At 37.9% G+C, this 27859-nt stretch overlaps 1 protein-coding gene across 2 annotated transcripts in view; it reads right to left on the reverse strand.

The window, feature by feature from the left end:
- GlcT (ceramide glucosyltransferase) overlaps nt 1-27859 on the reverse strand; it is a 163598-nt gene that overhangs the window by 84756 nt on the left and 50983 nt on the right. The gene's annotated exons all lie outside the window — the stretch shown is intronic.

Consider the following 27859-nt stretch of genomic DNA (forward strand, 5'->3'; position numbering starts at 1 on the left):
ATGAATTGGTGGAATGAAGAAAGTGAGAAACAGGAGACCACCAAAAAAAAAACACGCACACGGTGTTTGTCCACCACAAAGTTCACTTGGGGTGAGCAGGGAACACTAATTTTAGATTGGCGTTTAGCACCAGTATTGCATATGACTCGTTGTCAGTGATGTGGAAGTCGTTGGATACCTGTAGCATCACCTGTTGTATTGATAGTTCTAATGTACCGGTCTACTACCTAAAGAATCTCTTGCACAGTTCTGAAACGAATGCCACGAAGACGTTCCCTCATCTTAGAAATCAAGTTAGTCATAAGAGCTTAAGTCCGGGGAGTAGGGTGGGTGATACAGCATTCTCCACCCCCATCGACTGAACAAATCAGTCACATTTTGCACTATATGCGCACGAGCGTTACCCAGCAAAATAATAGGTAAGTTCAGCAAAAAGTGTTGACGCTTCTTTCTCAATGCTGGTCGTAAGTCGTGTTCCAGAATGGAACAAAAATACTGTGCATTAATGGCCTGAAGTGGAGAAATGGTATGTGTTAGGATTATACAATCCCAATTGTACACTAATCATAACTTTCACATTGCTGGGGTATTGACGAACTTTGGATTTTTGCGGTAGCCCATTATGGCGCCATTCATTTGATTGGTGTTTCATTTGGCCCATGCTTCATCCAGCGTAATGATACGACGTAAGAATGCTTCTCTTTCCTGCTCGTAGCGTTCTAAGTAGATAGGAGCAGCATCGTGTCATATCCATTTCTACATTTACAAGTTATGTGGAATCGATCATGATGCAATTTTTCTCGTGCCAAGCATTCCTTCAGAATGTACAGAACAGTTGTATGTGCTAATCCTATCTCTTGGGCCAGCTCACAAAATAGTATGACGTCGATCAATGTCCAGTGACGCAGTAACAGAATTCACATCTTCTTCACTGACACGGAGACGATCAGTCGTTGCAAGTCTTCCACATTTCGGCGTTCTCTCCTTGGCACCGTTCTGTAAGATAATCCAGATTTCTCGCAAGCATCTTAAGACCTTGATGACACTCTTGTGTTGTACGGCCTCTGGCACTTTCAATTTTTTATCCAACCCCGTTGTTCTTGTTTCGTAAACATCGTGACAACAATTTCTTTGCCTTACACCGCTCGTGTGCATGTTTGTGTGTAACATAGAGCGTCCGCTACACGAGGATCTGTTCTCGTTCAGGCCCTTACGCGTGAGGTCGGAAAAGAGAGTTCATTTTTGCTGAAGTGAAATAGATATAGTATGTAGCTAACATGTGGTAACGAGAGACATTATTTGATGGCGTTGCGTAGCACGGCTAAATCACTATTAAAGTTCCAATCTTCGTACTTCAGGAGCCACTCCCTCCCCCTTCTCTTCACCCCCCCCAAAAAAAATGCAGTTCTTATATTACAAATTGCAATGACCAAATTGTCGATAATGGATTTAATGTTCAGTCACGGCTACAAAAAATTACACATTTGTATTACAGGATCAATCGAAAAAGGAAACAGTGTCTGTAATACAGAGCCTCCTACCTAGGAGACATTTTCTAGTATAATGAATTAATTTATTATGTAATATATAAGGCTGGAAAGAGGGAGCCAAATATGTCTCCCTAGACTCCAATCTACTATAGGCCGTGATGAAAAGTATGGAGATACGAACCGCATTCTTACTCCATCATCAGTGGCGTATACAATATCATCAAGGTGGGAGATTCAAGCATCGAAGCTCATGATTTTTATAGCATATACAGATATTTATCTACTATTTAATAGAAACACTTGAAAACAGTACAAGATACCAGACTAATATGGCGTTCGACCACCTTGCTCCCTTAAATTGGCTCTGAAGCGATGAAGTGGAGTCATAGGAATGAAACGAAATCTAAAGTTTTACGTCCACGGTTATGTCGGCTAGGTTAAAGGACATCGTGATGATAAGAATGAATGAAATTATGGATTCAAGATAGTAGGGGCAAACGGGAAAACAACGGAAAAAAACAGGCATGCTGTGTTTGTCCAATATTAGCACGAGCTTGGAATCAAGAACAAGTGGAATGTTATGCCACTCCGTGTGCAGTGTATCACTCAGTTCTGGAAGAGAGAATGGATGTGAAAAGAGAATGGATAGAGAATGTAGCGTCAGCACAGGACGCACTTAGAACCAGGATATCGTAGTCTACAGCATCATAGAGTCACCGCGATCTTTCACGGTTGGGAGGAGATACTGCGCATAATACGCTTCTTTGGGTGTCTGATACACTTAAACAGCAGATGGTTTGAAATAACTTATCCGATCATACCACACATTTCTGGTTATCAGAAGTAGTCCATGCTACGTGTTCGTGACACCACTGGTATCAAGCAAAAGCATTACGGTTCCCTATCAGAGGTTTTTCCCGTGCAATCCGAGTTGGTGCCTCATCTCAACCAAGCCGGCTCGAGCTGTTCGCTTAGTTGAACCGAGCTAAGCTGGTTAACATCCCTACAGGGGTTTGGCTTCTGCTTCGACTGAAAACTTTCACCGTGCAGGTCTCAGCCTTGGTGGTGAGAACTACAGTATATACTTATGTTAGTGCTCACGACATTTGTGACTGTCTCGTTATAAAAATCTATTGTCGTCTTGTTAATCGAGGCGAGGCGAGATGCGAGCAGTGTCTCACCTCGTGAGCAACACTAAAAATACTCCACATTACTGCTTACATTTCTCTTAGCTTTAGCTTTCCAGTCTAATCAGGCAATGATTTCAAAACGAGTTAAAACGAGCGAGCCATTTTTCAAACTTGACTCGACTCGAAACTCGACCTCAAAACAGTGACTCGGCTCGGAACTCGACTCGAGAAAATTACCTTTGACTCGACTCGAATTCGCTTCGAGTTTCGAGTCAAGTCGAGTTTTAGCTCGACTCGTGCCCATCCCTACTGAATTCTCTTCTTTTGGGGGAAAGGTGCTCTTTCTCAACATTAATAAAATTTATAGACCTGCTTAGTTGAATTGTTAGTACCTGCATGGTCCTTAGTTCTACTTCGAATTGGACCACTAACTTTTTTTGGTGGTGTTGATTCACCATTATGAATGGGACCGCGGTGGCTCGATCCCCGCTCGCGCCAAGTGGACTTGGTGATGGACAAACACCGCGTGCGTGGTTTTTCTCGTGATTCTCCTGTTTCCTCCTTCATTAATTCTACCATTTCATTCATTTCTCAGAATCACCATCTCCTTTAGTCTAGCCAGCATAATCGTGGGACGTAAAACTGAAGAATTTCATTTTCATCATTTTGAAGTGTTGCGATAGTTCAGTAGTAGAACACTCTTTTTTCGTTTATGGGGTCCCTGGTTTGATTCCAGCTCGCGCTAAGTGGGCCTTGTGAGGGGCATCCACAATTGCTTGGGTTTTTCTCTTGTTCTTTAGTTTCCCCCTACCTTCTTCATCCCACCATTTCACTTATTGTCATATGATACTTGTAACAACACTCAAACAAATTACATTCCATTTGTTTTATGTAGTAATTCAGGAAGTGCGTGTATAGGAAACAACAGTTGTTTTTAATTTCTTTCAAGGAAGATTAGCTATATTTTTCTCTAATTCTGAATAAACCTAAGCTTTTTCTTCACTTGTGGAAGTGACTACTGCATACCTGTATGAATAGTATAAAAGGAAAACGAGATATGTCACGAAGTTAAGCCAAAGTGTCCCTTCCTTCCTGTTGTTATGATGAATAGATTAAAACGATAAAACAAATTATTTAGCTCAGGAAAAGCAATAGTTTCTAAATACTAAATTATTACTTTCCTTGTTGGATTTTCTACGTTTTCCTTTGTAGTCTAGAAGAAGTATTTGTTTAGTTTAGAATAATGTTAATTTATTAAAACATCTATTTGAAGACATAAAATTTTTGCACTAAACATATGAGTTTCGTTTCACAGTGTAAAATTTCGGTAAACTTTCAAACTATACGAATTCAATACTCAAATTTGAAGTAGTATATCTAAAAACTATTGGTTCCAATTGAGTAATAAGATCACAGATAGAACTTGTTCCTCGGATGCTAAATCCATATCAAAAAGTCATTACAGTCGCTATCCGTCATTGTTTTCCTTCTATGGCGATACAGGCTGAAACTTGAAATCGTAAATTCTAACCACTTCTGATTTGACTAGAGGGTTAACGAAGGAATTGGAGCCTCTTCTTCGGACGCGCCGATATCTTTTACCGTTTTTGCTCTATAGAAACCAGTGCTGAAACCGGTACTTGTAGTAAATTTCAACAACTTCTGATATTTGGAGGGTGTTGAACAGTGTTCGAAGTGGGAAAAAACCAGAGGCGGTATGTTTTATTACGATTTTGACTTGATATACCGGCCACCTAAATGTTGAAATGCAGTGAGGGTGTGTTGCCGAAAAGATTGCATTTCAATTTACATAATGACTGAAAAACATTGGAGAGCTTCTCTGTAGCATGGAGAGACTTTGATCCCCTCCAACTTTTTGGAACAAAATATTCCCTTATGTTGTATTATAGAGAATTATACACGAAAATGCTCAAAAACTGAATGAGGATATTAATAATTTCCTGTGGGAAAACTCCTGGTCCCCCACTCGACTGTGGGGTATTCCAAACACCTCAAGGTCCGCTCCCACAGCAGACAACTCCTAAACCCGCTCATGCTCAAAACACGGCATTTATATGCATTAAGGCAAGAAGACACACATATACAAACATATATAACAAAGAAACAATTCAACAATTCAAAATATAAACTAAGTGAACTTCTTTGCAGGCACCTCATGGTAAAAACAAAAGGTAGGAAAAAGATAAGAAAAATGTCGGTGTTGTCAACTTGGAAATTACTTCTACATAAGAAATAAAACCTTTTACGTGCAAAGCTGTTCGTCAATTACTGTGTATAAAAATGCATTTATTAAAGGTATTTAGCATCTACTTTGCAGTGACGGTATGTCATTGGAAATCCGGAGACGGTATACCTTCATCACTGAAAAACAAGAGGTGGTATGGCATACCACCGCATACCGTCTCACTTTGACCACTAGTAATGGGGTAATATGATGTTCTTTAGAAACCCTGAATTGATTAAAAAAAACTTGTCGCTATCTATTATAATTTTTGTTCTATGGCAATGTGTTAAAACCGGAAATACGTCATTTAAACCACTTTCGGTTTGAATAGATGAGTAATGCAGAAGTTGGAACCTATTCTTTAGACGCCGAATCAATTTTTTAAAAAATCCATTCCTATATTTCTTATTGTTTTCAACTATGGAAATCAGTATTGAAACCGGAAGTAATAACAAATTTGACCCACTTCCGGTTTTGGTACAACGTATCTGATAGCTGCAGTATGTTGCTTTAAGACGAGGAATCGTTTTACGCTATGTATTACCATTTTCGTTCTACGAAGATAAACATTGAAACCAGAAATATCGAATTTGAACTACTTCTGGTTTGAACTTAAAAGGTTAACGTGAAAGATAAAAACCTATTCTTGGGATGCTGCATTGATTGCAGAAACCGCTCTTCGATACCACTTACCAATATTTAAATCGAAAGTAATAGTAAATTTGAAGTAGTTCCGGTTTTGGTAAAGTGTTATGAATATTCATAGAATGTTGCCTTGAGATGCGAAATAGTTTGCAAGAAACCGTTTCTCGTTATCCTTTACGTTCTTCTTCTGTGGCGATAAATGTTAAAACTAGAAATAGCTAATTTGAACTACTTCCGGTTTGAATAGAGGGTTTTTGGAAGAAATGATACCTATTCTTGGGACGCTGAATCAATTAAAATAAACTGTTTCTCGATATCTTTTTACGTTTTTGCTCTGACACTTGTCATCAGATGGGCAGAGCTGTCCTATAAGACTTCCGACATTTATCCATAGTAGTTTGGAAGCTAAAAACAGTGATTCCCAAACTAGGAAACGCCAAAGCCAGCTAGCAAGGTTTTAGCTATTAGAAAATCCTGTTTATATCCATTGAATGATTAATTGGAATTAAAATTTCCTTATCAGCACCAAGGTTATATGAGACAAAGCCAATTTAACCAAGTTGAAGTGTAACAATTACTAGGGTGATTATTTGGAGTTTGTTCTCTGAAATGGAGTACGAGAAGGATACATGAACACGAAGAATCATCAATGTGCCTTCAAATTAAACGAGATGGTATATAAAATAATCAATACAGATTCATTTGAAACCAGGCCCTTGTTTACACGCTTCAAAAGTAAATATGATACTAGACGAGCGATGGACTTTGCAAAGTTTTACAAGATGGACGAACGTCTGATAATATTCTTGCAAATCTATGCTATATATGAGGTGTGATCAAAAAGTATGGTGAATGAGGTTGCACAGTGCCACCTGTCGACGTGTTATTCATTTCAACTAGTAAACCCGGTAGTTTGAACCTTTGGACAATCAATGTAGAGATTAAACGAGTTGTGACATGCTAGTTGGCTTCCAGAGGCAGTGAGGACGTGTTAAGAGTGTCTGTCGCGCATCATGAATTTCGAGCAACCCGTAAAAAAACTACGTTTTGTTTTAAGCTGCAAGAAAGTGTCAAAGAAGCTCACAAAATTTGTAAAACTAAGTGTATAGCGATAAAGTAGTGGCATTGAAGACTGTTTACAAGTGGTATGAGCGATTCAAAAGCTGCAATCAGCCAGTTGAATACAAGCAATGATTGGGACGTCATTCAAAGGTCAAAAACAGGTGGAAACGTGCAAAAAGTAGTACAAATGATTCTTTCAAACAGACAAATCACTATTTGAGAGCTTTCCGAATAACTAAATATCACGCACGAGTCCGTGCAAGGCATTTTAACCACCGATTTGCAAATTTAAAAAAAGTGAATGCGGAATTTGTTCTCCACACCTCTCTTTTGATCTCGAGTTTTTGGCCGAAAAAAATATTCGTCTGTAATCCTCCGTAATCTTTGTGTATACCACTATATGACTTCTTTCGCTTCCCAAAAATCTGTGTAAAGGAAGGCGTTTTGGCACCATTCTCGACAATTGAGAGGGTAATTAGGCGCATTTGAAGACCCTGAAAGAAGAAGACATCCAGAGGTGCTTCCAATCGTGGAATCAATGTAGGAATAAGTGTGTCGCAAGCCAAGGGGAGTACTTCGAAGGAACTTGATTCATATTTGATTTGAGCTTATTACTTTGCTCGTAATAAAATGATTCATTGTACTTTTTGATTACACCTCGTATCAAAATTAAAAGTGCTCAGATCGGAACTGGAGATGTCTGTGCATAGTTATGAGTTAACTTTATATACTAGGGTAGTAGTGTACCTGAATCACGTATAATAACGTTAAAAAATAAAAAATAATGCTATCATAAATGCACTTAAAAGGAGAAAATATTTAAAAAGGATAAAATGAAGAAATGATAGTAAGACTTAAAGCAGGGATGCAAACAACCACTCGGCCACTCCCCCAGAGCGAGTGGTTCATCGGTGCGGGCGAGTTTTTAATAACACTATTATTTATTTGAAAGGTAAGTAAATGATTTCTATTGTGGGATATGGGCTAGTAGCTTTTATCTTGGGCTAGTAAAATTTGTTGCTTATTTGCATCCCTGACCTAAAGCATTGAATGTTATTCGTAACATTGAGGGCTAAACTTTCCATGCATACAGAACGGGTATCGCCTGAACATTAAATAGCTCCCAGTGCTTTTATTCTAGTGAGCATGGGTCGGCAAACGCTTCGTTTTGTTAACAGCGAAAGACATAGGAAAAGAGGCAACTACGAATAAGAAGAATATATTTATCTGTCGTTAAGTACCATACAAATTAAAAACTAAGGCCAGTTTTAGACGAAAGCATTTATCGTAGCACTTCTCGTAGCAGATGTGCTGCCAAAAATCTCATATAATATTCTATGGCATCAAAAATATACTGTGTTCTTACACGGTAGCATTTTGATAAGCATTTTGTCGTGACGTAGCAAACAAATCACTGGAGAGGAGCGCAATTATGGCTCCAAAACTAAAAACAGATATTTCAGTCACTATTCTTCTAAAGCCCTTTTTCGCATATGGTTATGATACAAAGGGCTTTTAACGGTGCAGTTATACTATACAGATCCATAGATTTTAAAATTTACAGAAGAAATTTCTAATGTTTTAATAGAGTAGTGTATAAGTAATGGAAATATGGTGTGCACTTACATCTGAGATGCGTATTTATGTGGAAATATATAAATTAAAGTCGAACCTGAAATGCACGTAATTTTCAATAAGCTGCCATAAAATTTTGGCAAGTTTGTAATTTCCCCATTTTGTATCGAAAACAGAACCCAACCATCCCCTTCGGAGCTTCTAACCCATTTCCACTACTGCTGCTACTACTACTACTACTACTACTACTACCACTACTACTCCTATTCCAACAACTACTACTACCCGTTCCTACTCCTACTCCTATTCCTACTACTACTACACCTACTGCTACTGTTACTATTACTAAGTACTCCTACTACTACTACTTACTTCTACTACTATTACTCTTACTACTACTACTACTATGAATACACCTACTACTACTTACTCCTCCTCCTCCTCCTCCTACTACTACTACTACTTATACTATGGATCCGTATAGTAAAACTACGCGTTACCACCTGTTAAAGTGAACCTGCACCGGAGAATGCAAGAGCACACCAATAAATGAAACGAGAAAGATTTTTTAATGAATTTCTGTGTGTATCCGTATAGTGAAACTGCACGCTTTTAACTTTGTACAAACAAGGAGGTTCCTCATATTTTTTAATCAACATAATAATAGTATTTCGACTCCAACTCATTTTTCTTTACTACAATTCAATTTCCCACACATCGCTTCCTTTTAACACACCACGGCGCTGCAATCGGAGCAGAAATGCTGGGGAAAATGCTACGAAATAGAGCAGGTCCTATCGACAAGAAATGCCATAGGATATGCCATGGCATGGGAAATGCTATAGCATTTGCTACTTTACACGGTAGGATATCGATGATACGATTTTTGCTACGAGAAATGCTACGAGAAATGCTTCCGTCTAAAACTAAAGTAGAATTAATTACTGTTAAAATAAAATCGGTGATGCGCGTTGTGTAGGCGATTTACAAAAAAATTATAGTAAATTTACTTTCTATTCCTTTATGAAAGAACATTACCATTTATAAATTAGCTTTATATTGTATGTATGTATGTATGCCACAATAATGACGTAATGACCAAAAAGTCAAGACTAGTGATAGAGTGTAGCTTGATCAACATAAAAATAAGATTAAAAATCTTCCGTAAAATTACAGAGCACAAAAAAGAAAGTGGATGTTTATTTATTTATGTATGTTTTTTAATATTGCTGTACAGACTTTCTCCTTACCCGAATTGTTAGTGCGCGCGATTTTGGTGTTCGTAGCTATTGGTTTTATTTTGATGGGACCACCACAACTTTGGGATGTTGATCCTGTACAATGAGGCAATTGGAGATTGAGCTGAATTATTATAAAGCAAACTTTGCTTCAGAAAGCCAGAAATAATGGCGCCTGGGATTTACCTCAATTGATATGGAGTTTGAAACTTTGATTGATGTCTAAGAGAGATTCGACAACACAGTGTTAGTCACGATCTTGATGTTACTCTCTTTCACGTGTTCTGGCTTGGCTCTTCCTAGTGATTACGTACCTTAGAAGCAAGGCAGTCTTTAAGCACTTGTCCTTAAGTACAATGTACAGTACATACACATTTTTCGTGACCGAAAAAAAGAACCCATTTCGACCTGCAGACGGGACTGTGAGAAAACAAGAAATAGGGCGGAGCCTAAGCTCTGTGGTTATGCTGACGCACTTAACCCGAGTGAAGTGAGATGAATTTGTTCCGCTTCTCGTACACACACAAAAATATAATTCATATTATATCAAATATGAGAAGAAACAACAGTAGAATTTCTAATCAGTGTTTGTTTGCAACGCTCATATTCACATTATTATGAAGAAAGAACACTTTCTTAGTGTACTTTATAATTTGGGAATTTAATAACATCTGATGTCTGTTTACGGATTTTTTTCAAATGTTTAGGAAACAAATTACTATTCTTGAACTACATTTTAAATTGATTTATCACTGAAATATTGGTGAAAAGAAACCTGCGAAGCCACAGACAAATATGTACAGAGTGATCACAAAGTCCCATTACACCCAATGTGTTACATAGATGTTAATGATTTGTTGTAGATGCTAATATACATCTAAATCATGGCTGATGGATCCACTTACACCATGGAGAAACGGATCGTAATGAACACGTGGGCTCACGAACAACCCCATACAGGAAAATCAATTAGAGATATTCAGCATGATTTCGCTGTAATGTTTCAGAAGCCTTCTCCTCTAAAACCAACAATTTTATGATGGAAGAAAAAGTTCTTTACAGCTAGTTGCATGAAAGGTAAGCCCTGCTCAGGACGATCACTAACAAGACTGGACAGCCTCTGTCGAGCGTTCCCCAAAAAGGTCCATTCGTAAGCGGTCACAGGAATTGGATGTTCCATACTCGGCATTACAAAAACATATGAAGAATGATTCGCAGTTAAGGTATTTAAACCTTCGTTTGTAAACGAATTGAGTGATAGTGACATGCAGAAACATCAGCAGGCTTGTGATCGAATGCTCAATGTGTTTACAATTCTTCTTTCAAGGGGGAAAAGTGTTTTCGTCGGACTAGTGTGCAATATATCACAATGCAAAAGCCAGATACGTTTATTTCTGGAGTAAAGAAAACACTTATTTTTATGAAGAACTTGAACACAACCCACCACATGTCATGATATGGACTGCAATGTCCGCAACCTAACGGTGCTGTGAATCACATTGCGTATCTCACGTGATTGGTGACGTCATTAGTTTATTCCATATCAGCAAGATCGGGAACTGCTCGGTTGTGTATGTTTTCAGCAGGATGAATCACCAGCCCATTATGCTATTGCCATTAAAGAATATCTCAATGAGGTATTTCCTGATAAATGGATTGGACGCGGTTCTGTCCGTTTGCCTACACCTTTGGAATGGCCACCCGAAAGTCCTGATCTGTTATCTTGCGATAATACATTACGGGGGTTCATAAAACAAAAGGTTGCTGCCATACGTTACAAGATAGTTGACGAACTTAAGGATGCTGTTCGACATGCATTTACGGCTTTCAGGCCAGCAATGTTGAGGAAAATTTTACGTCGTACGTTGAGGAGAATCATACTCTGTTATGGAAACAATGGTGTACACATAGACACTCTGGAATATAAATAGTACAGAATAGTCACACTATCTCAAAGTTGTTCTCCGCCATGATCCCGCATTAATGCAATGCGACCATCCATTATATAGACACGCGATAAGGGCTAACGGGAATTTGTAATCACTCTGTACTTGTAACATTTGTAATTCAAAACTATAAAATAACAATAAGTGGAGAATAGTCAATTATCAAGTCATGTGAGGTAGGCAGACAGAGTCAGTAAATTCAGTCCCTGGTAGACTTCCGGAACTTCATGCATATTTTGAAATTTGCTTGTGCGAATATGGTTTGCAAATGAGTCTTCGGTATGGAATACCAGTATTCGATTTTCGATGGTTATACGTGTCAATCAGACTGTACATTAGGTAGTCGGTCTACGTCTTAATGTTAAAAATGAACCGTTGAATGAATTTACTCATTTGGTTTAGACAGGCCCGCAACCAGCCACAGAGGTTTGGGGGGCATGAATATGTTAGGGGGGGCCAAGTCATTAAAAATTCTGTTACAAATAGCTAAATTGTGTTGTTTGTATTAATAACAGCATTTTGTGTTAAGATCTGAAGAGGCCACGAAAAGTTTAGGAGGGTCCAGCTCTCCCCTAGCCCCTTCTGGTTGCGGGCCTGGTTTAGAAACGATCGAAAGTGAATGCATACTTGTTTGAATGCATTACGAAAATATTTCCGTGTCTTTTTTAAGAAGTAATAAATACTTATTCGATAAACGAAGCTTAACTTTCCAGTACTACTTATTGCTCGTCTCCTTTCAAATTACAATTTTAAGTAACAGGCCCGTATCCAAGGGGGGTCTAGGGGGACGCCCACCCTAAATTTTTACGGGCCCCCTAAAATTTTCATGAAAGGCTTGCAAATTAAATATAATATGGTGATGAAATATAATATGGTTCGATCGCCCCCCCCCCTAACTTCTACCGGGCCCCCTCTACACTTTTGGGCTGGCTACCGGCCTGTTAAGTAAGTGTGTATATGGTATGTAACCGAATGATATTTACAGAATTAATTGTGAGAAAGTATGATGGCTCAGCTATAGAATGATCATCTCTAGTATATGAGTTCCAGGTTTTATCCCTGCCCACACGAGTTTCTGTTGGACAATATCGTGTCAGCAGGTTTTCTCCGAGTTCTCCCGTTTCCTCCCACATTCTCACTCACCAATTAATTTATAATTCACTTTCATTAATTCATCCATCTAATTTAGCCTAAAAGGCAGTGGCATAGGACGTGCAACTAAAAATTTCATTTCATTTACAGAATCGATCGAGAAAAATTCAGTTGAAGAAATAGGTTGAATAGTTGTTGATTTTGAGTTTAACGCCCCGTTCAGTAGCGGGGCAATATGAGACGTAGACCTATTGATTAACGTGAAATAAGAACCACATGAGCTCCGTCCGGGAATGAAATCCGAATCTCACACGCCAAAGGCGTGTACGCTAACCGCTTAACCACGAAGGAGCTCAAGGTTGAGTAATGTTGACAACATCAATTGTTTTTGCAGGATTTTAATTTTGGTTAAGCCCTTTCCCTCGCTTATGGTTACATATGCTCACAGGGGCGGATCCAGGGGAGGCGATCGGGGCGACCGCCCCCCCAGAAGAGAAATCTTTCTTATTTTATATATAGAAATAAAACAAATCCCAAAGTTCGGAGCCCTTAAAAGTAGCAGAATGACAACCTACCGCCCCCCCAGAAGTCGGTCCTGGATCCGCCCCTGTATGCTCATTTCATCGATTAATGACATTGGGAAATTACTTTTACAGTAGTGGTTGATGCTGTTTGTTAAATAATTACCTACCATTAATATAAATAGTGGAAAATATGTTTACTCTTTATTGTATATTTTATCATTTAGCTATATATTTTTCAAAATTTTTGGGTAGGCCAGTGCCTACCTGCTAAAACCGCTACTGTGCTTTTCACTTCTTTAATAACTTGAATTATTTATGCTGAATAAAGTATGTAATTTTGAAAAATAAAGTTATATAATTCTGTACGTAAGACATACCAGGATACGAGGATGGATATATGACTATATAATATCACATTTTTCCTGCAATATTTGTACTTAATATCAGAATTAAAGAATTGTCTTCAAAGTAAAACAACAGTGGAGGTCCCAAAGCCAGGGAATGTTTTTGCGACAGGGGAAGGATGTACAAAGTCAGTTTTATTGCCATTGTCTACATAACTTCCCTGTTATAGAATTCTACAGCCACTATTATTCAATATGTTTTTCATAATATTTTAAACACAACTTGAAAATAAAACTTATCATTTTTTTGGTGGAAATTATACAATGGCACGACTTAGTCAAATGGAAGTATATATGTCCGTATTTTGGCATTTGGACATATGGTCCAGAATATGATTCAACGTAGAAAGGGGATAGATTTGTGCATAAAAAGAGACTAGTCTAAAAGTATAGGAGGTGAACAGACGATCGTACTGTTTATTGCTTGTTATGTCTATTGTCGGTAAGTATACGAAGATACTGTATTTTAAATACTATTGGTAGCCTACTCTAGACGATTCATTGAGCTATGTATGCTTCCTTGTTTTCTTCGCGTGTTCTAAGAATTTTTCTGTGCAAAGGTACTATCAGTTCACTAGTAAATGACGATCGGATTCATGTTGCAAAATGTAAAAACCATTGAAAAGATAACAACCCAATTCTTATTATTCCGCTGCTTGCCAGGCAATTCTTATCAGTAGGTTGAATGAACAATGCACCATTAAGAGCCGCCTTTGGTTTTCTAGCGGATGGGGTAAAATAGAGTGACAATTCTAAGTATTTCTAGAAACTGAGGATCTATCTCAAACCATCGTCATAAGTGGAAGAAATAAAGAATAAACCTTAACGTTTTATACGCCGTAAATGGTATGTTATATTTATTTTTATTTATTTTATTTATTTATTTATTTATTTATTTATTTACATCATGTTAAACTGAAAGATTTCATTTCATTTAATTTAGAGGGGAAAGAAAAGTTTAAAAACTTAATCTGGTGAGCAACTAGCACCTGGCTGGATGAAAATGGAAATTTAACACACGCGTTAATAGAATCTGTGAAAAATTTTCAAAATATCAATAAATCCAGCAAAGACAGAATAGAAGATCATGCTATTCCATGTATGTATGAGATATATTCGTAGGGGCATTTTTTAGCGAGAAAAGCTACACATCCTTTTTATTATAGGCAACCAACATTTCTTTGCTACTGTGCAGGTTGCATAAAATCTAGGAAATATAGATTTTCAACGTGATATCGATAGCCACCGTTACCCATTAAATTGTTAACGAATTAACTCCACTGACAAACTCGGTCTAGATAATCGATCTAGTTGTTTTATTGCAAATAACATAATATTGTTGCCGTTCTAGTTGCCGTCGATCTAGTTGCCGTTCTACGCCTTGGATGGGAAACACTATTGCATGCGCCGTACTCCCCGGACACTGCACCATCCATTATCACCTGTTCCATTCCTTGGACAATTACCTTAGAGGACGTTAGTTCAAATCCTAGTAGAGGTACAAAATGCACTTGATACCTTCTTCCCTTCACGGCCCACCAAGTTCTACGGTGATGGAATCCATGGCCTTCCAGAACGTTGACAGAAGATCGTCGATGCTGCTGGGGACTATTTTTGATCTTCCAGATACGTCTTAGGTGACATATCGATGTTCGAAGGTGATGGGTGAATTTTCTTGGTTACCTTTGTAGTAGGTGAAGATGGCGGGGAGAAAAAGAAGCAAAGTGAATTTTGAGAAGCGTGGAGCTCCAACTGCCCAGTAAAACGAAGTTATGCAAGGCTCAAAAAAGTGTCGTGTGCGTGATCTGCAATTGAACCAATAACATTACATATAGGTTCAATAGAATGAAAGACATGAATACAAAGAATCAGCATGCACTGTTTGAGGAATTCCAGAGCGGAAAGACGCCAACGCGTGGATGAAACGGAAATCAAATACTGTTATACGGTATGCGGTCTGTATGTAATTTGTCATTGTCTTTCCCTTGTCTTATTTGCCTATTCAGTGGAGTCAATGGTAGCCAAGATTGACAGATTTCGCTATAATTGAATCCTAGTTTGGTAAAAAGTTCTATATTTCCATTTAGCCTGTGCTCAGTTCGTCATCTATGATTCTTATGAATGGCATTCCTCCTCAAGTTATTGATTGCTTCATAAAATAGTTTCCTACATTCTGACTTTCACTTTCCTTTCTTTTGCTCATTTGCGCAATTCTTATTTAAAAAAAAAAAAAAAGAAAAGTTAAGTAATAAAATCAATGACGTCACGTCACGTACATGACTATGCGGAAGGTCAATTAAATCTAACCGCCTAGCGCTAGTTCAGCAGGCCAATTAGAATATATATACACTGGATAAGATACGAAAATAACCTTTTGATGACCTTGTAGTAAAAGTGTTGCTATTTTAAATGCACTGCACTTTATATATATAATCAAACATTCTTTTATTTCACCTTTTGACCTCGAAAGAGATAGGAAGACCATGTGGAAGATAATCTTTTAGTTGTTTCACTCATTAAGTTCAGAAATAGACTAAATAATGAAAAGCAAAATTGTCAGATTTATTGTCGTAATTTTAGTTACTTTGTAAAGATTACAGACAAGGAGTGAAGCAACTACGCTAGTTGTAACCCGGGCCAAGAACTCGCCTTAACTCTCCCCATGACCAATCAAACCAAAACGCTCCCCCAAATATTTGCCCAATTTTGCCCCCTCCCAATAAAGTGCTCGGTGCAGAAGCGCCGTTTGCTCCCCTAGTTACGTCACTGCAGACAAGAGCGTCATTTCAGATTTTGCCAGGAGGACAAGAGTCTCCATAGATATAAAATTTTCATGTTTTTTATAAGCATAAAATCAATTAAAAAATATATATTTCTCAAGCTCAGGGGGGCAATTTCCCCCTTAACCTCCTCAAATCCATGACCCTGATTACAGAGCCTTATAATATATATATATATATATATATATATATATATATATATATAGGGAGTTACACCGTTTATTATACTCATTCTACTAACACACATCGTTACTTCTTCTGAACAATGGACAGGAGGGAAAAAACATCTAGGAATATTGCTTATTTAAGTACCGACAATCGGCTAGTTTGATCTGCACTAGGAATCGAAACCTAAATATTCGCAACATGTCTGTCTTAGCACTAGCACTATATCAAAGGTTCACATTCAGAACATTTCACTTCATTATAGTAGGTTTATATAGAGATGCAAAAAAGCCGGCTTTTTTGAATCGATGGTTTTTTTCACATAAAAAGCCGGCTTTTTTGGAAAAAAACCGAGAATTTTGGAAATTTTGGCTTTTTTCATTTTCATGATTTTTCTATCCAAATAGCTTTCTTATAGTATATTCTATAGTTAGATAAGATTTCCACGACCTGAATGAAATATTTAGCTCTGTAATTCACCATCAAGATGGATGGAGCACATATTTTACGAATTAAAGCTAACATGAAGAATGTAGTATTTGAAGGCAATTTTACAGGCTATTTAACTTTATTTTAACTTTTGAATTTTCGACATTTTTTTCCTTCTCTAGATCATTTTAGTTTGTCATCCGTGTTTCATTTCTAAGAGCTTAGTACTCCAGCTTCTAGCACGAAAGTTAAACTTACGTTTTTCTGTATATCCGTCAAAGCATACGTTTTTCAATATTTCCGTCAAACCGTATTTCCACATTTCTGTTATACTGTAGTTGTGCAATGATTTAGCAATAATTTTCCAGATACAACCTTGAATACCAATTTATACAAATAATCAATAGCGGATTTAGAAAAGTACTTTGGGAGGGGTTTCTCTGATTGTTTCGTTTTCTAAAAAGTCCTAATTTTATTTGGGAGGTGCTTGAAGTTTATGAGTACAGGCATAACTAATATTTCGTTTCGTTTATATGTTTAGCAATAATCTTCCGGATACAACCTTGAAGATCATTTTATACTGAGAATCAGTGGCGAATTTAAAAAATAATGTTTTGGGAGGGGTTTTCTTACTACTAATGTTTAGTTTTTCTAAACATTCGTAATTTTTATTTGTCGGGAGCTTAAAGTTTATGAGTAAAGGCATAAATAATAGATATTTAGTTCGTTTTAGACATTCCACAACTTTGGAGAACAGGCTTCAGTCCGAAAGACCGATCCTCTAACCTTCGCAAAACCGTCACTGCTGGTAATTAGTAATAATAACGATTTAAAAACAATAAGAAAGGAAGTCAGCCAACTCCTACACTCCTAGTCGGCCAGTCGGCCAGTACACGCACTATTTCTACATTCTCAGATGGAATGAAGGAAGGCTTTGTCAGAATGGTCGAATGCTGGGTTGAATCCCGGACTTCCCGATAGAAGCGCAAAAGCCAACCACTCAGTCACGTTTGTTGTGCAGTTGTATTTAGCTTAACTTAAATATATTCCGTAGTCTTTTTTTTTTAAGTTCCGTAATGATATGTTGAATCCCTCTTGTTAAAAATTCAGAAAACTTGAGGACTGGGTAAACCGTGATGGTGGTCAAGGGCGCCCATGTTGTGGTTTCCAAGGAGGGGCAAGTATAAGCGACGTTTCAAAAATAGTTTCAAATTTTGCTGCAACTAATGTAAAAATCCTATTGGATTTTCAATATTCTGAAGTACATTTTCGTCTATGGGGGCAAGCGCCCTCTTAACCCCCCTGATGAGCGCCCTTGATGGTGGTTATAAAAAACTTGACTGTAGAATTTCAAGAATATACAGAACCAAAAGTTCCAGATGTGCAGCCTTTAATTGTATCATATAAATCTAAGTAATTCTCTTATGATTTATTTTAATTTTATTTTGTTTCAAAAAGAGGGTATGGAATATTTTGAAGTAAAAATACTAGATAGAATTTTGCTAGTTATTTGTGTATTTTTTTAAAAGAAGTTTTTACTCTTAGGGTTGGCTCATTTACACCAGCTGTTTTTTTTTAATAACTGGTTTAAACTAAAAAAAATTAAAAGAACAAAAATGCGAATCGTGTGAACTTCATGGTGACGTTTCACATGTCAAACCATCTGCATTAGTCTTATTTCCTTTTCACCTTTTAATCAAGGTGTCCCATGTTCAATTCTCGGTCGAACCACAACCCATCTTTCATGTGTAAACCAAGTACTCTTTCGGATGTCACTTTAAGCGAAAGTCTTCTCCTTGATAACCTCGGTATTACGTAAGGATGTTAAGCCTAAACATACGAAACGAAACCAAATTATATATATTTCTGCATGTCTGTTGTTTTATAAAGAAGCGAAGGTTGCTTAAATATATTGATTAAAATTGGTAAAATTTATCGATTGCCTACTTAGCTTCCAACATTAGCTTGGATTGGACTTTCAATGATACCTACATACTAAATTTGTAATTTAATACCTCAGTTTTAGCGTACTGATTATAATACGTTGACCTTTAAATTTTACGTGCAAATTAAATTTTACAGGATTTTCCCGTTATTGTTTTACATTTAAAAGAATGACGGGATTTTCCCGATGGCTAGGGCGGGAGTTTCTCAATTTAAGAAATTTACTAACCGGACTTCTTTAAGCTTATGGGACCTCTTCCAGCACAACCCCGTTATTGAATAATAACACCAAGGCGAAACAAACTTATTTCTGTGAATATGTAATATAAATACATAAAGCAAAATATCTAAATCAAAAAATCTGGTTTAAACCCCAAAAAAGCCTGGTTTAAACTGCCCCCCAAAAACGGGTTTTTTGGCATTTTCAGAAACAACCATGGTTCTTGCCAACTCTGCTTACTTTTGTATATAGGAGGTTAAAATGTGTTTATTATATACATTGGTTAATCCTTTGGAATTCATAATGTAAAAATGTTGAAGTAAAATTGTTTAAAATATCTTTTCGAAATTCATGGTTTATTTTCGAGGTTTTATATTATTATCGGCATCAACCACTAATTAAATGACTTTCTGTGTTATAGAGAAGCGAAACAAAGTCTGCTTTATCGATTTAAAGCAGAATTTTGAAAAAAGCCCAAAATTTCCGAAGCAAAAAAGCGAAGCAGAAAAAACCGAGTTTTTTTTTCAAAAAAGCCGTTTTTTTTTCGAGCCCTTGCATCTCTAGGTTTATATACTCACGAGTAGTGCTCTCAAACGGGTCGGGTTGACCCGACCCGACCCGACCCGAGTCGGGTCGGGTCAGATCGGGTCGGGTTACGGGTCGGGTCGGGTCAGGTCAACTCGGGTCGGGTTATCGGGTCGGGTCAGTCGGGTCAGCTCGGGTCGGGTTGCCGGGTCAGGCTACTCGGGTCGGGTTATCGGGTCGGGTCAGTCGGGTCAGCTCGGGTCGGGTTGTCGGGTCGGGTTATTCGGGTCGGGTTGTCGGGTCGGGTCAATCGGGTCAGCTCGGGTCGGGTTGTCGGGTCGGGTTATTCGGGTCGGGTTGTCGGGTCGGGTCAATCGGGTCAGCTCGGGTCGGGTTGTCGGGTCGGGTCAGTCGGGTCGGGTTGTCGGGTCGGGTTATCGGGTCGGGTTGTCGGATCGGGTTAGTCGGGTCAGTTCACTTTGGTCAACTGAGTTTAGGTTGAGTTTAAACTCGGCTGGAGTCGAAAGCTGCTGTTTTTCACTAGCTGCCTAATTAAAAATAGCAATTTTCAATTGATTTTATAGAAACCATAAATCTATTTTGAACACTTGCAGCTAGTGTTTTTATGATAAATGCTTATTTTTCTACTTGTGTGTACTTTAATTTTTAAATGTGGAAGATTGATTTTACCAATCGACTGTAATATTAATATCTACGCCAATATGGACTCTGGATTTAGAAGAAAACTGTTTAAGCAACGCCAAAAGAGATATTGGATATGGACGACCAAGCCCAAGCAGGGCCGCGGTGGCTCAGTGGTAGAGAATTCATCTCTGGTGCATGGTGTCCAGTAGCGTAGCTAGAGTTTTTTTTCAGGGGGGGGAATGAAGGGCCCAAGAGGATTTTGAGGGGGACATCTCCAATATATATATATATATATATATATATATATATGTGTGTGTGTGTGTGTGTGTGTGTGTGTATTCAAGGTGAATGTTTCCATCTTTATTGTTCATGATTTTACTCTTTGGAAAACAGTGAAAATATAAGAATTTAGTACCTCAAACAACTAGGATTCATTAATGCAATTGATTTCTAATATAAGTAAATAGTTATTTAATCATGGCGTTTAAAATATGTGTAGCTGGTTGACTTAAGTGGAAGCAAATACACTTTTACAGGTAAAGAAAATAACTTACAGGTTCATGCCTCTACTTGAAGAGGATCTTTCTATTCGTGTGGGCAGCAGCAAACATATCCACAACTTGTTAAAGATCTAACGATTTAGCAATTTTCTTCTCAATATAAAGTAACACTAAGTTTTTCAACCTATCATGAGTCATTGACTTGCGTATACAAGTCTTTAATCTTTTCAAAGAAGAGAATGACCTTTCACATGTAGCACTAGAAACTGATATAATCACAGAGATGATACCTAGCTTGTAGGTTTCTAGGAATTCGTTTTTGTAGACACAAAGAAGATCAACGAAATTCGTTAAGGAATCAGCTTTCGTTTTCTTCTCGTCTTCATACAACTTAATTGTTAGAGCAACCCACATTATGCTTTATTTCTTGTTTAATTATGCTTTTTTTAAAATTATGCTTTATTGTTAATTTCAATGATTATTTTACATTAATCGTGTATAATGTATATTTATTATACATTAAATATTCTAAATATCTTAATCTATTTATTGATATTTTTTTGGAACTAGTTTCTCTCATATTTAATGAACTTTCTACTTAATTCATTGTAAAGAGATGTGCTTTGCTCGAATAAATTTTTTCTATCATTTGTGTGCGCCTTACAGGTACACCTTGTCTCAAAAAGGTTGAGCGCATTCTTTATTGGTGTTTTGAGGCAAAAATTTTCTAAGTCCAGCTTCGGGTATCTTCGGGAAAAAGTAAGCCAGGTTCGAACCTCCAAGCCAGCCTTTGCAATCGGGAAAAAGTTTGCAGATGTGTTTTTCTTCTTTTAAATATAATAAGACTTGTTACCAAGTGTTTAAAAAAGCAACATTGATTGAAATACTTAATGATACAATATTTCGAAACCTTTTTTTTCAATCTCAGCACATGCTTGTTTGTCATTTAGCTCTCCATACGTAATGGAACATTTAAATACGTTAACGAATCTTTCCATATGTAAAAGAATGCTCAAAGTTAAGAAATAGAACATAATTATCGCCTGAGTACTAAAATAAAAGTCAAAGTAGAACAGAAACAGCGTTTGTAATGGATATGAATGTCATAATTATCTTGAGATCCGTTATACACCGCTAGAAGGTTGTGTTAGCTCATTGGTAAGCTGTCGGGTTTCAATTCATAAGGTTGAGGGTTCGAATCCCGTCTAGGCTAATCCTTTTTTTAAAATTATATTTTCCGCAATGCATGAAAAATTATATAAAATAATTACATTAGAATACATAAGTTGTGTATATATAACATAATCATTGCACAACATAGTAATTATTATGTTTAAAATATAACATCTGAGATAATTTTCACAGTAGGTCGGTATTATATATGAGGATGTAAATACAAGTTAGGAAAATCATTTAATAGCAATAAATAAGTTATGTAGTGTATTTATTTGCATCTATTTGTCATACAGATGTATGACAAATATTCTCATGAATGATATCAATATTCTCATTACAGCATGTCATTTACATTCGTGAAATACAATATATTCCTACGGATATAGAAAGTGTATAAACAGAGTATCCAAAGTCGTATCCTGCTTCAAGACACATAACTTTTCCCGATCCCCTTAACGTCACGGGAAGAAACACAAATTCTCTTTAGAACGGAATGTCGTTACTTAGAGTCTCATTCGAATACGTTGAATATGCTTTTGTATATTCATCTCTCTCTCTCTCTCTCTCTCTCTCTCTTTCGCTTTGTTTATGTGTGTGTGTGTGTGTGTGTTGCGGAATATCCCAAGTTGAATACAACATTTGCCAAGTATATCAGCATCATCAACCGAAATTCGGGGTGATAGACTACGTAATGATGAAAAGATGCGGGTTTTCTTCAAGGGCGCCGATCCTGAGGGGGCCCGGGCTCCCCAAAACTCATGTGGGCTCCCTATTGTATTTATGAATATACAATATTTGACATAATTAGAGTGCAATTTGTCTTAAAATCCTGATATATATACCTTCTGCATCTGAATGCCCTCCCCCCCCAAATTTACAGAGAAATCGGTGCCCTGGGTTTTCTTGCGTTACGTGAGTGATCCGGGATTCCAGGTCGGAATGTCAGGGGATTCTGGTATGGCTCAAAGTACTGTCTATGACTACCTGAAAATGGATTGTTTCCGGAAGTGTGCGTAATATACAAACAGGAAAGGCAGAGTGGCAAGAACAATATACATTTCCGGGTGCTATCGGAGCACTTGACTATACACAAGTGGCATTAAAGAAACCTAGTATTTTGAAGAGTAATACGTTAATAGGAAGAGCTATTTCGTGGCTAAGCGGTTAGCGTACATGCCTTTGGCATAGGAGACCCGCGTTCGATTCCCGGCAGGAGCTCATGTGGTTTGGATTCCACGTTAATCAGTGGGTTCTGTCTCATATAGGCACGCTACTGAAAAGGACGTTAAACTAATAATCAACTCAACTCAACGTTGATAGAAAGGGTGTATAAGGGTGTATACATGAGAATGTATTTAGTTTATGTCAAGGCGAAAGGGGACACGTATGGTGTGGAAAACGCAATCAGATGGACGTGATTTATGACGTGGGTGGCTGGACTTTTTAAAAAAGAAAACAAAGGAGCCAAGTGTCTGATTTCGTTCTTAAAGCCAAACAATCTACAAAGACCTTGGATAACACGTGATATGCGCTTGTCGTGTTAATCTTGATATTGCTGGATTCCAATCAACATCCATCAGCTCAAATAGATTCATTCCCATGGTTTTAGTATTACTTTCTTCTTTCCCGTTTTTTTTTTTAATTGTTTTCTTCTTTTTTATTTTTCTTTTATTCTCGCTCGAATATTAAAGATTCTCTTTTGAATTTGTGTCTCAGTCGTAGATGTATTTGATATTTCGGTGCATTTCACTGTAATTACATTCAAAGTTTCGGCTTTCCTTCGTTTACTTTCTGGTAGCTGTGACTTTGAAAGTACCACTGGAAACTCTTTTACAATATCCACAAATGCACTTTGATTGAAGCTATCGTTGCTACTTGCCCCTTCCATGGCTTTTAAGATACTACGCCATAGATTAAAAACAACGAAATGACTGCGCGATGAATGGGAGAAATGAGTAATCACTTCTTTTATTGATACGACTCAGTGCTACGTGCAGAGGAAGCGCGAGTAAACGTTCATAAATCTGGAGCAGACTAGACCTGAGTAGTGGCTTGTTTTATTGATACGAAATTGAGGGAGGAGATTACTCCAGCTGTAGTTACTCCGATTCTCGAGCAGGACTTCTCAGGAGTAGTTACTTATTTTTATTGATATCACCCATTGTCATCGAATACCAGAAATTGAAAATCGTGTTTCTTCAGATTGGGTTTGCGTGTTCATGTTAGCTCACTGGTAGAGTACGGACTTGCCAATAAAGAGGTCTTGAGTTCAAAGCCTACAGCTAATTATCATTCTTTTGTTGGTAGGATTGCACAGAAATCGGATACAAGGAGTGGTTTACTTCTAGAAATATTTTCAGAAGCGTTTAAGTAGCCCTGAAAAGGGCTGTTTTCGGGAGTTAAGGCGGGGACATTAATATTGTGTCCAAGACCCTTCTGAATTTATTACACGCTCCATTCTTCTGGGCATGGAATCTATTACATGGGTGACAAATCTATCTCCTTCCCCTACCTCCAGCCATGCTTCGGAAACAAGATGCCACAGGTCATCCTGAGTTCTTGGTGGATCTGCCTCAGGCCAACTTTCCCTTAGAGTACGCTTCACTTCTGCCCACATATTTTGCATGAGATTGAGGTCTGCTCCACGAGCGGCCAGTCGATTAAATCAATCTCAGGGTGCCCTGCGAACCATTCCTGAATCACACGGGAAGTATGTATTGGCGACTGGTATTGCTGGAACTGAATTACACCATCAGGCTGAAATACTCGTACAGATAGCACCATGATATTACTGATAATGTCTAGTACTGAGCATTGTCCAGATGTCCTTCAATTCTATGAAGCTGTCCTGCTCCGCGACTAGAAATCCAACCCCAACATAAAATAGATACATGGCCACTGCGATTGCAAGCAGCCACATATCCATGGTCATATCGGGTGCCTCTCGGACGATACACAAAACGGCGTCCCTCCTTTGATGTTGTGAATATGGACTCATCTGAGAAAACTACGTTTTCCCAATTGAGAGCCACATTCGCCTGTGCAAACGCGAGACGGTAAATTTTGTGGTCGCCTGAGAGTTTTTCCTACACGGCAGCAACACGGCCACGTAACCCAGCATGAAGAAGCCTTCGCAGAGCTGTATGCTTACTACCAGGAAAGAGAGAAACTTCCCTTAGCTGTCTAGACGTCCTTAGTGGGTCTAACCGGGCTTCGTTTACTAATCTCGCATCTTGGGCTTCGGTTGACACATGCGGACGACCAGGAGATCGTAAATTATCAGTCTGACCTGTAGCACCATATTTCCGAATCCATCGCCTTCCTGTAGAGGCCGGGACACCTACTCGCTTGCTAGCTGCAGTTGCAGAATAACCTTCCAACTCCATAAAGTAATTACTACTGTACGTCTATCCATAGTTACCAATGTTCTGAGCTGTGAGAAGGAAGCAATAGGTAAAAGCTAGTACCTGACGTGTGATTGGTTACTTGCACGACACGCCTATTGTGGGGAATAGCGTTGCCAGATCTAGCATAATGATGCTAGATCTAGCATAATTTGCATGTCTCTAGCATCTAGCATTTTGCTTTTAGCATCCTGCCCAAATCTAGCACAATTTCAGCAAGTTTATCGAAAAGCCGTAAAACCTGGAGATGAGAAAGAAGTTGGTCGTGGGAAGAAAAAGAACGGCAGAAATGTATCCTCTTCCATTGATTCATACAGTCGGTAAACCATACAGGCAGTCTTATTTTTCGAAGTAAGTTCGAAACGTCTTTGGGCTTTTTTGTGGCTCCACCCAGGGTTTTCTAATCCTTTAACTCCGACGCGTGGGCGGAGCTATGGGGGCCATTCTCCCCCCAACTTTTTGACAACTTCATCTTTATTTCTGACTTCATGATCATATTTATTCCTGAAATGACAGCTCCGAGACCGACCAAAAATCTGCCCCCCCCCCCAGCAGACGATTCCCAACTCCGCTTATGCTGCGAAGTAATTTTCTTTCAAAATATGTAAACAAAAACTTTGCATTCATTTATACGACATATACGCCATTGAATCTGGCAACGACTGCATTAATTTAGTTGAGTTAAAATTTTGGTGCGTGAAGTATTGAGTTCTATCCATGCATTCTTGCTCTCTGTGTATTTTAAGTTACGTTATCGTATCTCAACTTCGTTTTTTCAAACTCCTGAATTAGTAATTATGAGGATCTAGCATAATTTGACCGAATCTAGCATAAGTTCGATCAGGTTTTGGAATAATTCCGAGCTGTGAGTCTGGCAACGCTGGTGGGGAACGACTTGGTCAACGACTCGCGAAAGAAATCTGAAAATGGTGCGCCGTAATAATAATATTAAAAACAGTTTTTATAAAGAAATATTAATACATACGAAAAGCTGTTTAAAGAATGAATTGTTATACTGATTTTACACGTATAAAAACATATACCATATACCAAACAGATTGAGCAATATGATGATAGCTGTTTTGAGACAAACACTTTCGAAGTCCAACTTCGGGTATCTTCGGAAAACAGTAAACTAAAGCTGCTGGTTCGAACCTCCAAAGCCAACCTTAGTAATCGGGAAACGATGTACAGATATGTTTTTCCTTCTGTTAAATATAATAAGACATGTTGAAATGGTATTAAGTGTAGAAAAAAGTAACATTGAAATACTTAATGATACAATATTTCGAGACTATGTATTCACACTCTCGTTTCGTCATTGTGATTTCCATACGGAAAAGAGCATTTACGTATGAGCTCAGTTATATTTCAGAAGCAGCTTCCGAAAAGCGGTCCTGTTAGCTCAGTGGTACACCACCGAGCGCTAAAATCGTGAGTTCGATACCCGTTCAGGTGAAATTCTTTTATGATATTCTACTTTCCTCAATGCATGAAAATTATGTAAAATAGTTACATTACAATTCATCAGTTGTATATATCAGTTGAATATATATATTCATATCATCAGTTGTATATATCAGTTGAATATATATATATTCATATCATTTCACGACATAAGTAATTCTTATCTTTAAAATATAACATCTGAGGTATTGACAGAACGTCGGTGTGTTATGTGTGAATATTGAATACAAATTTAAAAAATCGTGTAATAGCAATAAATAAGTTATGTAATGTATTTATTTGCAGCTACTTTCATCGCAGATAACTTCTCAATATTCGCATTACAGCATTTAGGTAGAGCATATCGAAAATCGGATCGTGGTCCAAGACAAAAAACTAGCTAGCCCCAAACTGTCACGCAAGAAATTCGCGAACCGCAAAAGTAAAGCGGCAATTCCTTAATCGCTCTCTCTCATCTCTCTCTTATCTGCATTTATACACATAAAAGTGTATGTATGTATGTTCCAACATAACTCATGTATGCCTAGAGCAGGGTATCTCAACCTGGGAGTCGCGGCCCCTAGGGAATCGCGAAGATAGGCGGAAGAGATAAATGTAGTTAGAATCTAATACCAGAAATTATTTTTAAATATTATTTTTAAATATTATTTTTAATTTTGTTCTGATAAGCATACTTTTATTTTTTATACACACTGTAAAGAACAATAAAAAATAAGTCTACTGAACATTTTCAAAGGGTGTAGAATTCGTGTTACTATTCGGTTCAAAGTCTCTTGTCGTCGCGAATTCTGTCGAGAAATTTGAAGCTTAAAATATACAAAACGATAATCATGCCTGTTGTTCTGTATGGTTGCGAAACATGGTCGCTTACTCTGAGGGAAGAACATAGACTGAAAGTATTTGAGAACAAGATCCTTAGACGAATATTCGGACCCAAGAGGAACGGGAATGGGGAATGGCGGAAACTTCATAACGAGGAACTACATAATTTATACGGTTTACCCAACATTGTCAAGTCTAGAAGGCTTAGGTGGGCAGGTCATGTAGCTAGAATGGAAGAAAGTAGAAACGCTTTCAAAATCTTGACTGGAAGACCAATCGGAAAACGACCATTAGGAAGACCTAGGCGCAGATGGGAGGACAATATTAAGATGGATCTCGCTGAGATAAGAATACAAAGTAGAAACTGGATCCAATTGGCTAAGGATAGAAGTCAGTGCAGAGCTTTTGTGAACGCGGCATTGAACCTCCGG

Source organism: Thermobia domestica, chromosome 11 (genome assembly GCF_964235325.1).
Source record: "Thermobia domestica chromosome 11, izTheDome1.hap1.1, whole genome shotgun sequence".
In the NCBI taxonomy this organism is placed as follows: domain Eukaryota; kingdom Metazoa; phylum Arthropoda; class Insecta; order Zygentoma; family Lepismatidae; genus Thermobia; species Thermobia domestica.